This window comes from Caloenas nicobarica, chromosome Z, assembly GCF_036013445.1.
Source record: "Caloenas nicobarica isolate bCalNic1 chromosome Z, bCalNic1.hap1, whole genome shotgun sequence".
Classification (NCBI taxonomy): Eukaryota; Metazoa; Chordata; class Aves; order Columbiformes; family Columbidae; genus Caloenas; species Caloenas nicobarica.
In genome coordinates this window covers 102,946,376-102,960,599 of record NC_088284.1, presented here as the reverse complement: position 1 = coordinate 102,960,599, position 14,224 = coordinate 102,946,376, and the positions used below count along the sequence as shown (strand labels likewise).

At 36.6% G+C, this 14,224-nt stretch overlaps 1 protein-coding gene across 1 annotated transcript in view; it reads left to right on the top strand.

The window, feature by feature from the left end:
• FAF1 (Fas associated factor 1) overlaps positions 1-14,224 on the top strand; it is a 163,031-nt gene that overhangs the window by 20,617 nt on the left and 128,190 nt on the right. The window lies entirely within an intron of this gene.

The window sequence follows — 14,224 nt, the reverse complement described above, 5'->3', positions numbered from 1 at the left end:
TAGTAGTTTACAATAATTTTTAACATCTGAGGAAGCAGAAGTTAGGAATTTCTGTCCGTTGTAGTCTGATGGTTTCGTAGCTTTCCCGTTTAAACTATGACCTACTGTTTTGGCATTTGAAGGTAAGAATGACAGTACTAATGTATCTTAATCTTTGTGTAAAAACAATAAAATAAAAGTATGAAAAATCCCAACTGTGTGTCTGAAATGTTTCTGGTGATTGTATGTATTTAAATGCAAGAATCTATAATCTGCTTGATCTTATGCAATATGGAGCTTCATATAGATGAGGTGTAATAACAGAGGTGAGAGCTCTTTGCTCTCCTGAAATAAAACAGTTGCATTTGCACATGAAACCTGGTCTCCTGTACCTTTCATAGATTTAATAAAAATCTCAAATCCTTCATATATAGAACAACTTTATATTCTATACTAGTAATCAGAAAAGGTTTTTTGAATGAAAAACAGGATTCACCATGCTTAATGTTCTAATTTTCCCAATATGACCATTTCTGTTTTTACTCCTGTTCACTGGTTTAAAATTATTTTTATTTCATGTCTTTTCCAACAGACACAGTAATGTAGGTAGAGCTTAACATCACTTTAAGAATGAAATAATTTTAATCAAAATAAAGGGGGATGGTAATCCCATATTCACTTCACTATAAATGTGTGTGTAATGGTTATTAAAAAAAAAAATTCTTAAAATGACCTTTGTGCCTTCCTGCTATACTTGGCTTTGTTATTCTGTATTCTAGTAGAGGCTCTAAGCATAGTATAACTTCAGTAAAACCAGCAGCTTAGTGCACCTGGCAATGTGATGACTTGCAGTTCCTGACGCACACAGCGTTTCTGTACCTCGGAAAGAGAAACTGTGTATTTTGAACATCTGTTTTTGTAAAGCTTCAACTCTCAACTATGTTTTTTTATTTTAACTGGATAACTTAAGCAGAAGATGAGGGGTTTTTATCTTGCTGTTTAAAACTTCTTGAAAAATAGTTGTTGTCAGGATTTTTTTAAAATGTAAGTACCCATTTTGTTTACATATCTGTATTTACTTCTATGTAATGTCTTTTGGAAAGAAAGAAGTTAAAAACTAAACTCAGACAAATGAGCTAGGACTTCGCAATTTTTCTTTTTTATTTCTGTTGGACATGCCAGGTTAGATGGAATTCCTAGGCAGAAAATGGGCCATTGGGTCCTGACAGTTATCAACAATCTGTTATTTGTATCTTTTATTGCTTTCTAACCCTTAACTTAGTCCTTTTTTTATAATGTGTAGTAAATCTCAGTAGAAGTTGGTAAAAATGAATACACTAGTGATATCTTTTGTCTCTTTTGTGACTGCTTTGCCCTGCACGAGCTTTGATGTGGTATCTCCTTGTACATTTTTGTGATCCATTCTAATTAGTCTGCCTCCAGAAACTAGGTGATTAATTTAAGTCTGGCACACGGCCATTTCTTTTCCTTAAATGTGGGTCAATGTTGTCAGATGTTCGGCAGCTCTCTTGTTTCATTCCAAGTGGGCTGTATTGCAGGGGCTGGAGAACCTGGACTACACATTATGGTGATCGTGTTCACCACGTTGGCCCCTTTTATCTTGTATTGTTGACCTGGTGTTTTCTTTACTTCAAAGTTGCGTATGGAATATGGCACACGTTTGACAGCACTCGCTGTGGGACTAGTGAGAAGTTCATGGTGTGCTCCTCTCGTTAGGACTAGATCTGAGGGGCTTTCACTGTTAGGAACATGGGCTTATCTGTGTAATAATAACAACACTCTCCCTGTGGTCAAATGAACAGTCACATCTGCCTGTGGGAACTAGAGGTTTGTATCCCAGGTTTTTTTTTTAAAGGAGTTTTAAAAGTTTAGTTCTAGACAGGTGTCCTCTTCTGGATCTCGGTGTCCTGTTGGACATGTTATTGTCAGCTCAGTTAGTTTGTGCTCTGAGTTGCCTGGACAGCATTCGGAGTCCTGCTGCCAGCTGGGCTGAGGAAGGAGGAAGCTCTGAGTAAGCTCTGAGTAAGGTAACGACACATAACGTTGGTGAACAGGCATCCATCCTGCTGGAGCGGGCGTCCTGGGAGCACTGAGCCTGTTCCCCAGCAAATACAGGACTTGCAGGTTTCTTGAGTGTCCAACTGCAGCATTAATCTCTTCTAGTAGGACACAAACTGTATGTCAACTTTTGTTTTACAAAGGACTACAGAAATCCCTTTTGGAAGTCTTTAACATACTTTCGCTTAAATTAGGGAGCCCTGCTTAGAGAAATAATTCGATTTTTTTATTCTTTGTATTTCCAGTTTTTCTTGCAGCTCCCGAAGTGACATTTCTGATTCTTTTAGTAAGCTCCGATGCATGCTGTGTATTTTGTGCAGCTGTGTGGCAACTAAGAATCATAGAATCATAAAATAGTTTTGGTTGGAAAAGACCTTGAAGATCATCAAGCCCAACTGTTAACCCAACACTGCCAAGTCCATCACCAAACTGTGTCCCTAAGAACCTCATCTCCGTGTCTGTTCAACCCCTCCAGGGATGGCGACTCCACCAGTTCCCTGGGAAGCCTGTTCCAATGCCCAACAACCCTTTCTGGGAAGAAATTTTTCTTAATATCCAATCTAAACCTCCTCTGGTACAATGAAAGAGTCCAATGAAAACAAGCAATTTACCATTCAATTATAAAAACTGAAAACAGAGGAAAACAGAAAAAACAACTAGCTAATTCTTAAAAAAACCCCATGATTAGTAAACTAATTGTTTTTATTTACTTTGGAATACCTTCATCTCGTAGATTTTTCTTGTATATTTTCTACATTAAAGACCGTATGAAACATGCACATCTATAGGCAGTTGCAACATGGTACAGCTTTTCACATAACTGTGTGCACATTCATCTACTAATGTATGTGGAGGAAATTAAGATTCTTTACTTGCAAAATGCAGAATATGAGTGCTACTTTGTCACCTCAGTAATGCCCTGCAAGGAAGGTAGATTATCTCTGGTAGCAGCAAGGGAGCCCAGTCTTTGTGGTCCTACCAAATCCAAACCACTTTCTTCTGCGACTTTTAATAATGGTGATAGTTGATACCTCAGGCGATGTAGGAAAGTGTTCAATATCAATTCATTTGACTTGGAGAGCACAGGTTGCAAATGATCCTGTTGTGTCTCCGCATCAGTCTTGGTCCATTGCCTGCAGGTGGTCTGTTAGACATCAGAAAGTGGTCAACAGAGCAACTCCAGTTTGAAGTAAAATGGAGCCAAACCCAATAAAAATGTCATATACACCTTCTGACACATGCAAGCAAGGAAACAAACATCCTGAAGGGAGAATAGAAGTAGCAAATGCCTAGCTTGTGTGTTGTAATCTTTTGATTGTTTTGAATAAAACTATTATTTTGTTACATAGGTTGATCCCTTGGGTTTTTTTCCCCGAAAACTTAGGTGGTCTTTGGATTTATTTTCTGGTTTGGATGACCCTTTGCTCTTTCAAAAGAGGTTGAGAAACACTGCTTGGATCATGCTGACATTGCGATATCTTGTGATTTTTTTATAAGGAAAGCCATGAAAGCTGTAATCAATGCTGGAGCTGCTGATATTGTGTAAATATCCAAGAATCTCAAGTTTCACAGTGTTCCCCCTATAAAAAAAGAGGCTGGGAAGGGGCCAGTTTCTGTCTTGTCTGTAGAGAACCATTTGAAAACTGAAATTAATTGTTTTCCTCATCTGTAGTCTGCTATCCCCAAACTTTATTAGATTCCTATGGATCTTACCTGGGACTACTCAGGTACAAAAAACTCTCTCAAAATGCACTTTGCCAAATAATCGCTAAATTGTGTACTATACCCAGAGGGATGTTTGGATTCTTCAGTTTATTTCTGTCTTTTCTTTTTCTTTTTTTGGTCCTAAGGCAGATGGATGTGTAAGAAGTTCAAACTCTTCTTCCCTTGCCCCTGAGTAAATGGTTACGTCTCCTTACAAGGGCAAAAGCCTTGTCTGGGAAAGATTGTTTGGGAATTTGGTGAAAACAGTTTTGTTTTCTTCAAATTGCTCCTCTGCTGAGACATTGTGCTTATTTCATGGAAGATGTCTTGAAAGTTTCAGTGCTTGGGAAGACTTGAGCTTTCATTGTGCAAAACTGGTGCTCTGCAGTGTCATTCTTGTCTCCTGTTTTCAAGGCACTGCTACAATGTTAACGTTATAAAATTATTTGTGTAGTAGGTGACTGACCATATTTAGTGCTCACCATGTTTAAATGGATTGAGGCCAAGGGATGTGCAGTTTATGACTTTATGGCAACCATGAATTAAAGTTAAATACAGAAATTAGTTTGTCCTTCAATTTGAAGGCGGCTGTTTGGGAGGATGAAAAAACTGGTAGCTCTCAAGGAGGTAGGGATTTTTTTTTTTTTTAATTTTAAGCCATTTAAGAGTCATGGCTTTAAACGTGTTTACTTTAGTGCTGTTTCATGTATACTTTGCAGTTTTGTTGATTCATCAGAAAGGACTAATTTTCACATTGCTGATTGAAGGAGTGTGTAATCAGGTAAATATTTTTCCCACAGGGTAAAACTGGTATTGCTTGGGCAAAGTATCTTCTAGATGAACACCTTTTTCCTGTTAAACTGGAATAATTCTTCAGTATATGTGAAGAAATCCGTGTCTTCCACCTCGTCACCATTTTAGCAAATGTAATGGTTAACTTGCAATGTATCAGATGGTTTTCTAGATGCTGAAGGGATTATGTTAATCTAAATTAGTTTATTTTGTTTCATAACTATTAATTTTATTTTTTTTTTAATAGGAAAAGCCTACTTTATTCACTGGCGGATCACAAAGAGATTTTGATTATGAGTTTTATGGCAGTATTTTGTAGCCATGTGTCTGTGCTGATGCATATGAAATTTTAACCTCTGGCCAGAAAGAGAGCTGAGGAGGTTTTTAGATAAAACTTTGCTGTCAACACTGTAAAGTAATGTGAGCAGTGTGTCTCCCTTCCAAATAACAGATGGAATTTAGTTACTTAAGAAATTAGCTCCTCTACTTAAGTTTTTTTTGCATAGTGATCGAATAAGCAATGCGACTAGTACACTTAGATTTCTGAAAATGGAAAAAGACTCTTGTTTCTTGTAACAGAGAGTTTTGTGTTCTGAGAATGACCAAAAAGCAGCACCTGAGATCATAGTAGTGCCTGATAATACTGCTGCAGCAATACCCACCCGCCTTATGTTTTACAAATACTGATTTTCAAAGGCTTATACCTCTGTATTGGCAGTTTCTATGAAGATTACTTAGCATGAATTTGTCCTGAGACATTCACATTTAAGAGCAAATTTCTAGACAACATTAATAGTGAAGTGGCTGGTAAGGAGGTACATGTAAGTAGTTTGTGGTACATTACTCTCTGACTAGTTGCACTGACAATCGCATACATCTTGTAAACATGTGTTTGACAAGTCATTAGTCTGTCATGGAGTCATGCTGGGACTGTATGAGTAGGAGAAAAATGAAGTAAATTATTTCATTTGAGAACCAGCATCTCTGCCCACACTCTGACTGTTTTGCAAGTGAACCATAATTGTGAAAGATTTTACCACAGAAGCCAGGGATCGTCTAGACCCATCAGATTTTCAGAGCAGAATATTTAAGAAATGGATTTACTTATAATAGTGCCGAATATCTTGACAATTCTGTCCTGGTTTTATTTAAATCAACTTGCTTTATCTGGTCCTGGAAGACCTGGGTTGCCACAGTGCCAGCAGTGTCGCGTAGGCTGTCGAGTGGTGTCTGGAGAAATACTGGGAGACAAATTGAAAATTACGTACTTCGGCTTGAGATTCTCTAGTTTCCAAATTTATAGCTAAATCTTGTGTACTTATTCTTTTAATATGTGATTAGGCAGTCTGCTGACTATGGTTAGGGTAATTTGAAAACTGTAATAAGTTTTATGTTTTTACAGCTCTTCAGTGAAGGTAGTACTTGCTAAGAGCTAGTATGTTGTAACAACCCGCGATATTAAAAAAAAATATTATTTTAAAAAAACTGAACAAAAAGCCTGTTGTTGTGGGGTAGCTGTCCCCAAGCTGTGCATTTTAGTGTTGTCATTTGAATTTGCATAAAATAATTAGGAGAGGGGTAGAAATGTGGGAGTTCAGTACACAGATATTTTTTCAGGCATAGCCTTGGTTTTATCTGAGTCTCCTGCTGTCTAGCTTAATGTTTTAAGGAGTAACAAAATATGTTTTGATATCAAGCATCAGCATTCCGTTCTAATAAGTCAGAAGGTGAAGCAGTGTTAGTCTAAAAAGTAGTGATGTTAATGACTAGGGCCAAGCTACATATACATGTGTCTACTCCTTTCCTTTTCTATATGAATGAGTTTTGAGTTGATAGTTCAGAATAGATTCTTTTCCTTTATTCCTGCTGAAATAGAGTTTCAGCTCAGATACTGATACATAAACTTCTTCTAAATCTGTTAATGTTATTTATTTTCATTGCACTAGGAAAATAAACCCAGTTATGAATCTATTATCGAGATTGGGCTTTGTTTGGAGAGTTATGCAGTGACAATATAAAATTAAAGAACTGTATAAAATGCGTTTTTTTTCCCCCCCCGGACTATAGAAGTGTATCTAACTGTTGAAAGGCTTCCTAGTGCAGTTCGGCATGTTGTAGGAGCTACAGGAAAAAGTTTGCTGAAGCCACCAAAGAAGGAGGGAGGAATGGGAAACCACATCTAGAGTGTTAATTGTAAAGTATTTCAACGCGTGCTCTCTTGCTGATGAAGTGAATCATCTGTATGAATATATTCATGTGGCGTTTTTTGATGAAATGTTGATTTTTTGCTTTATTAGCAATTCTATTGTTTTGCAGTTTTTCATCAAGTATATTTGTTGTAAAGAAAGCAAGCTGAAATAAAGCAGAATGCATAGAAGACATTTCATTGTAGTTCAATTACAGCTTTTGGTTAAATTTTAACCACGATGAGGACAAACGTTGGCATTCTGTGGAAACTCTGTGGGTGTAACTTCACGTCTAGCACTTGGAAATACTTTGAGACTTGCAAAGCTGGGGAAATGCCAGCAAGTATAACACAAGCTACAGGAAAAAGCTGACTCATTTCTTTGCCTTGAAAAGCCTGCCAAAGATAACAAAGGTAGAGCTTGCTTCTGTTACTATTGGGGCACAATTAGTAATTTTTTAAAAATTTAAATATTATTGCATTCACTTAAAAATCCAAACCAAATAATATTTTTTATAACTTGAACTCATAGCAGTCATTACTTGTTAAAGTAATGGGTCCAAAGTAGCTGTGTGTGTAGGAAGGTGATAGCATATCTTCTGTGTAAAAAGCCTCTCGGCTAAAATAATTGGTATTTCTGCAGGTTTTATGGGATTTCTTGTTTAGAATAACACATTGCAGACTTGCCAGTAACAGGCAAGTTTTGAGAGTTGCATAAAGCTGCACAGGAGCCGCATTCCTTTACTTGGGAATCTCAAAATACAATCTCCGTGTCTTGGGGCAGAAAGAAGTGATTGTGTTACAGCCCATTTCAGTAAACTTTTATTTTATTAATCCAGATTGACTGCAGTGTTTGACTCATACTTGCAGTAGGTTTTTGTCAGCATCAGTTAGTAAAACTTCTGGTATTTATTCCCAAATTTTCTACTTTTTTTATTGTTGTAAACGGTTCCCAAAAGAAGTCTATCCGTAGTCTTACTTTTTATCTGGTTTTCTGGAATCACTGTATCAGGAGGTCGGAACAAATGTTTTGACACCTCTATGTCTGGCATTATCCGTTATTATCAGTTCTGTTGAAAATACAAGCCCAAATTAGTATTTGCTAAAAAGTTATTAGAGGACCATTATTTCAAAACCTTTGCTGTTATTACTGAAATACTTGCATATAGCAGAACCCTGCAGTTAGTTTCATTGTGAGAAATACCTCTGTGCTCAAAAGGAACTAATAAATCTCTGCGCTTCTCCTGTTTTGCTTTACTGTTGTATATAAAAGTATGTTCCTTTGTCACACAGATTTATAGTTTGGAAGCAATTTAAAATTCACTTTTGCGTTTTCATTGCTTTCACACATGTTTTGTCTCACTAATGCTTTCCTTTATCCCTTATCATTTAATTATTTGTTTTTCCTCTCTGGATAACATTTGTTCAGTTTTGGGTTTTGTTTCCTTATTTTTTTAAAGCTGCCTCTTGTACAAAGCATGTGGAGTTTCATTATCCATTTATTTTGTTTGAATACCGGATAAAATCATGGATTTTAAATCTTTAGGATAAACAATTTATAATGTGAAAGCAACAAAATTAGAGTGAGAATATTGTATTTCAGGGGTAATGTCACATTTAGCCCAAATTAGGAGTAGAATTAATTGCAATCGAACTGCAATTGTAAACAGAGTAGTATAAGTGACCCTTTTGGTGCTGTGGAAATATATAATAAAATACAAAATATAAGAAATAATTTTTCTTGTGTATTATAGATTGCTTAATGAGGGTCTTCTAGTATATTTCATTACACTTTTAGCTTTTAAAAAACCCTGTTGTTTGTTTAAATTCAACAAATCTTGAGTGATCCTCAAGCAAGATGGATTGATAGCACAGATAAATACTGACTGATATTTCCAAAATGTAACAGTTATCATTTTTTAATTCTACAGAACTCAAAACCACAATATGTTTGTCTTGCACGCCATCTTTCCTATAGTGAGGTTTTGTATGCAGGTTTTGGTGTTATATTCACTTGTGTAATCAGACTGAGATATAAATTTAAGAGTAAATGCTGAAAGGGTCAGTCAAATATTAAAATAGGTTTCCGTTGTTGTTTTTTTAATTATTTTTATGGTTTTTTTAGTGTGAAAAGTCAAAGCAACCATCATTTGGCTGTATTTCAAAATATAGTCCTAAAACCTACCAGCACCCCTTCCTCTAAGACTGTCTTTACTTCTGGTAATGTAGAAAGTGTGAGGTAAACTTTCTGAATTTGTGGTTTAATATCAAGGAGACTTTAAATATATAATAGGAAGAAAAGGCAAAATGAGCAGGAAAGACACAAAATGCAGAGTTGTTGTTGTTTCAGCTTAGCAGACATTTAAAACCAAAAGTAAAATCTACAAGTTGTAGCATTTGGAGAAGAATATAGTTTTTTGAAAGTTATAATAAATGAATCCTTCCATCAAATAAAGCTCTTACTGAGTTTCATAGAAATAATTAAATATGTTGGTTATGATGCTATTACATTAAGTGGAATAGAACAAACAAAATATAATTACTAGAAATCTGAATGTGTCAGACCTACAGAAAATCGGGAGTTGGAAGAAAATACCCTGTGAGCAAATGAGCCCCATGACAAAATGCCCCATGACTTTCTGAAGCAGTTGATACTGTTTGGTTGAACATCTTTGGATTTTGGATTAAATCATCTACTCTGGCATTTCCTATTACCTTGTGTCTATTTCTCATTCGTGTGTTGTGTTTGTTTAATGTAAACCTTCTCAATTTTCAGCTCAACAAATGTAAAGCTCTGTGGCCTTTATAAAGTAGACTGAAGTGGTCTTACTTGCTGAATTCAGTCAAACCTAAATAAGGCTTTTAAAATTCTGTGTAAGATTATTTGAACTTGACCTAGTACTGGTTGCATTAAGCTGATACGGTTATTTATCTCAATGAAACTCGTGCAGCTTTCACGTGTGAACGGTATTTACATCTCTCTTGCCTCTTCTTCTGAAAGGATTGTTCTTCCAGCATCGTGCTGCTTGAGCTTGATTTCTTCTTTTGCCTGGAGATGTGGTTTCTAATACTGCATTTTGGAAAGCTGATCTTCTCTTGTGCTTCCTGAGATTTGTTTCACTCATGCAAAATTCCCAGGTCGTTTCCTGTGGAGAATCTGCAGTTCCTGTATGTGATCCCAGAGCCTGCTTGTTCTTGCTTTCCATTGGGGTAGGGGTTTGCATGTGGAAAGTTTTAAAGGATCTATATCTAGGGTAGGGTCTGTATCTGACAGCCAAACCTGTTGTGTGGTCTGGAGATTGGGAAGGAGAGCAAGCAAGAGGTGGCCATGGAGGAAGATCTCCCACCGCACCCATTGCAAAAGACTTTAACTGTGCTTTTGTCTGACTCTGCTTTAAAATATTAAGATAATTCGTCTAAACATCACTGGAAATAAAACCTCCCATCTGTAGTTGATGAGGAGGAAGGATTTCCCCGCCTTGTTTAACTATACAATCATTATATGTAGACTTCTGTTTTTAAATAATCTGATAGGCAAGTCTAGTCCGTTTTCAAACTTAGTGATAACTACCATGTATTTTGAACTCGGGAGTTCAGGTTTTGTGCTGTCTAAAATACCACATTCATAATTATTCATAGGACACTCATTCCCCTGGGATGAGAGTCACTGTAAGATCTGCTTAATTGCTTTTAAATGGTTACTACTGTAATTGCGTCTTTTGAGAGAAGTCATCAACATTGTTGCTTCATCAGGTTATTAAGAAACGTGGTGTTTTGTTTTTCTCACTAGCGCTGTTTTGTACTCATAAAAGATGGTCACATCTAGTCAGAAGTGACTAGTCTATTTAAGTTAATATTCCCTTGAGGAAAAGCTTTCTATTTCACAGTCTGCTTCACAACATTCTTTAGGCACTTAAATAATTTCAGTTTGTTTGTAGAATGCCACAGAGTTTCTGGGTTGCCCAAACTATTAATGAACTTGGTAACCTTTTATTAACCCTATTGCTTTACTGTTTCCTATGTTTGCAGGAAACAACAAAGTTAGGTTTAACATGTTGTGATACTGGAAGCTTGCTGCTGAAACGAACACCCCAAAAAAGCATTGCTACTTTGAACCTTTGTAATTGGCACTTATTGGTCCAATATTACATCATATCAATTCCTGGATATATGACTAATATCCGTAACCAAAGCATATATATCAAGAATAACTAAATTTGGCCTATAATTCCCTAAGATAAATTGTAGGCCTGGTAATGTTTGAATATTATCATAGAAACAATAGCTATGTCCTTGCTTCTATTCCTCTGCTCCAAGTTTGAGCAGTGTTACAGTGGAGTTTGTGTATGGGTAGCACTGAGATACACCTACAATTATTTGCTTTGGAAAAAAACCAAAACAAAACAACTCCTATAATTTTCCACTTAGCATTAGAATAGGTTAAATACCTGTTGAAGCTGTGGTGCCCAGTATCCAGCAGTGACACTCATGGATTTCCACAGTGTGAGAACAGCACAAGCGTGCAGTGATTGCTTCCCTGGTAGCACTCACAGCAACAGGTTATCAGGAGCTGAAGAAATTTTCTGAGCCAGACGTTGTATCTTAATATTTAATAACTCATAAATAGATTTACTGCACCTGTCATAAAAATTGTTTCAAGGGTAATGCATCTTTTAAACTAGTGTATATTAGTCACGCAGGCTGTTTTTGATGCTCAAATGATCCCTGTTTGGAAAGACAAAAGAATTTAATATCTTCGAATGTTTGCTTAACCATAGAGACCTGATCCTTTCTCAAAGGGGACTTTACATTGGAGAAGAACAGCCTGGAATAGATCTTGCCTTAATAACTTTTTTTCTTTTTTCTTTTTTTAATAGTCACAACCTTCATCCTATGAAATCCTAAAGCAGATGGTTGTTCCCTTTTCTTATTTTCTTTGCAGGATCTACATATAGATGTCTTGTAAGAACATGGGTATTTAATATTTATGCAATATCTACATGTGCAGTGCTACCATTTGCCATCTACATAATTTTAGTCTTCCATCTTGCTTAACAAACAGTGTACAGACTCTTTATTTTTACTATGCGGTTAATAGAGGTCTTTCCATCAAAAAAGTACATAATTCTGCTGCTGTTTTTTCTTACTTCTGTGCCCCTTAAATGTCATCAAGTTTACAAAACGGAGGACGTGAACAAGTGAGTTATTCAGTTTTAAAAAAAATAGCTTGGAGCCTCTATCATATTTAACCCCTCTAACTAGACTTAGAAGAAGTTTGGGCTGACTTAATCCTCTGAGACTGAGACATGAGCTTTGACAGATGCAGCGTGGAAATGCCGTGTTGTGCGATATTTCTTCATAGCTGAAGCAGCTTCTTAGGGTAAAGAGAGATTCTGTTGCAGATCATTATTAGTGTTGGTTGGTTGGTACAAAACCCTGAATTTGCTCTCTATCCTACAGATGCAAAATAAAGGATATTTTTGTCTTTCAACCAACTTTACCCGTTGATTGACAGGAATAGAATGTATGTTGCTGGAGAGTATGGAGTAGGGAAACCAATCCAGAGAAACCCAAACAAACCAAGACCTCCTACTTTTTCCTGGAGGTTTATTAGATGAACATGATCAAGAGCTATGTATGACTACAAAACCCACAAGGATGATAAATGAGACATGTTGTTAACATGAAACCACCGATTATTGCTGTGTATGGTGGAAAAACTGATTTTAAAACTGATCTGGTAGGAAGCTTTGTTTCCACTGTAATTTGATACAGCCTTATGGGCAGTTGCTGGAGCTTACAGATACCTGTGACCCTTTTCCTTGTCTTCTTTTTGAAATATTATTTATGCAATGTTTATGTCTAAATACGTGACAAGTCTTATTGCAATATCATAGTTACTTAGCTGAGTTCAGCAGAAATACTTTTTGACTTTATGTAGCCTTAGATATTAATGGAAATGGTAAAAATTCATGCTTATATATTCACAGAAAAATAAAGCAAAAAATTTTAAAATTAGACAATATCAAGATTTGTGTTTATTAAGCACTTAAGGTGCATGTTTTATGTCAATTTATAAAAATGGTGTTGGTAGATGATGACTGTCCATAGTCCAGTTGCAGTATTTGACTTGATCCTCCTGGAATACCAGGGAATCTATGAGCTTCTAAATGTCAGTCAGCATTTACTTCTTCATCAGGGACCAGACACTCATTCACTAGGTATTCTGGCCAACAGGTCTGCTATATCTGACATGTAAGAATGGATTTTAGAAGCCGTGTAGTAGAAATGCATGAATTGCATTAGTGGGATGTTACAAGCTCTCTTTAATCTCACCCTTAAGCCTAGCAAATGTATATCTGTGAACACAATAGTAATTAGAAAGATCTTCAAAGAGCAGAAATTGAATTAGTCTTTGGAGGTCTGGTTTTTTCCCACCTCTCTAGATTTTTTTTTTTTGAACTCTTTCTTATTCCCCATGTGCTGTTCCACCTCATCAGCCCACTGCTGGGCTAGGATTAAAAGCCCGAAGTGAGGTAGGATTCTGCTGTCTTTATTCCCACATCTTCTAGCAATAGTCAGAACAAAGTTTAATCAGCTGAGGAGTAAAATGTGTAAGTTGTCTTCACCAACTCATGTGGTACCACTTTCACTGCCTCTTAAATCAGAACAAGCAATAGATGATTTTAAAACACTTTTTGGTGGCATAAAGCCGGCTGAAATAAGTTGTCTTGTAAATACTGTTGACGAGAGTCTTATTTGCTTTTCAAGTTTTTCCCTCATCCTGACTTACATATAATTTCAAAGTTTATACAAACTTCTATAGCATCAGATATGATATAAATGCCTTAAAAGTTGCTGCAACATAAAGTGGAGCAATGCTGTTATAGGCTGAGAACACAATTTTGTCAGAAGTAGGGTTTTGACCTTGCAATGGCAGTATGTTGTGGCTCTTTTAAAATAAGGCATTTTAATATGAGATAGAATTCATTAGAATATTTTTATAGGTAATAACTCTGTAATTTCAAATGAGACCGAATCTGAATGCAGCTTGCCAGGTTTGTACTTACACACCTGCCAGTAGCATTTTGTTTATTCTGATGATCTGGGGTCATATTTAACTGCATACACTTTTCTTAAAAGAGATTTCCTTTTCTACCTGAAGATTGTTTGAATTTTGGGGGCGGTCGTTTCTGTCCTTCCCTCGCACATGAGGCTGGATGGTATTTGTGCGCGGGAGCAGCAGCGGGTGGTCGGGAAGGCGCGGGGGTGATGGAGCACGTCTGCTGTTGAGCAGCTGTTTGCCCTGACTCCAGCAATTCGTGAACACCTCACACTTGCAACGTGCAGGTTTAGAGGTTTGTGCAGGTCTGATACTTCTGAGAAATACTAGATTTTCTATGTACATGCTGTCTGGCAGCCTCGCCTGTGCACAGTTAGCTCGATGTATCTGAAAGCTGTATGTTCACTATATGTATGTACCAA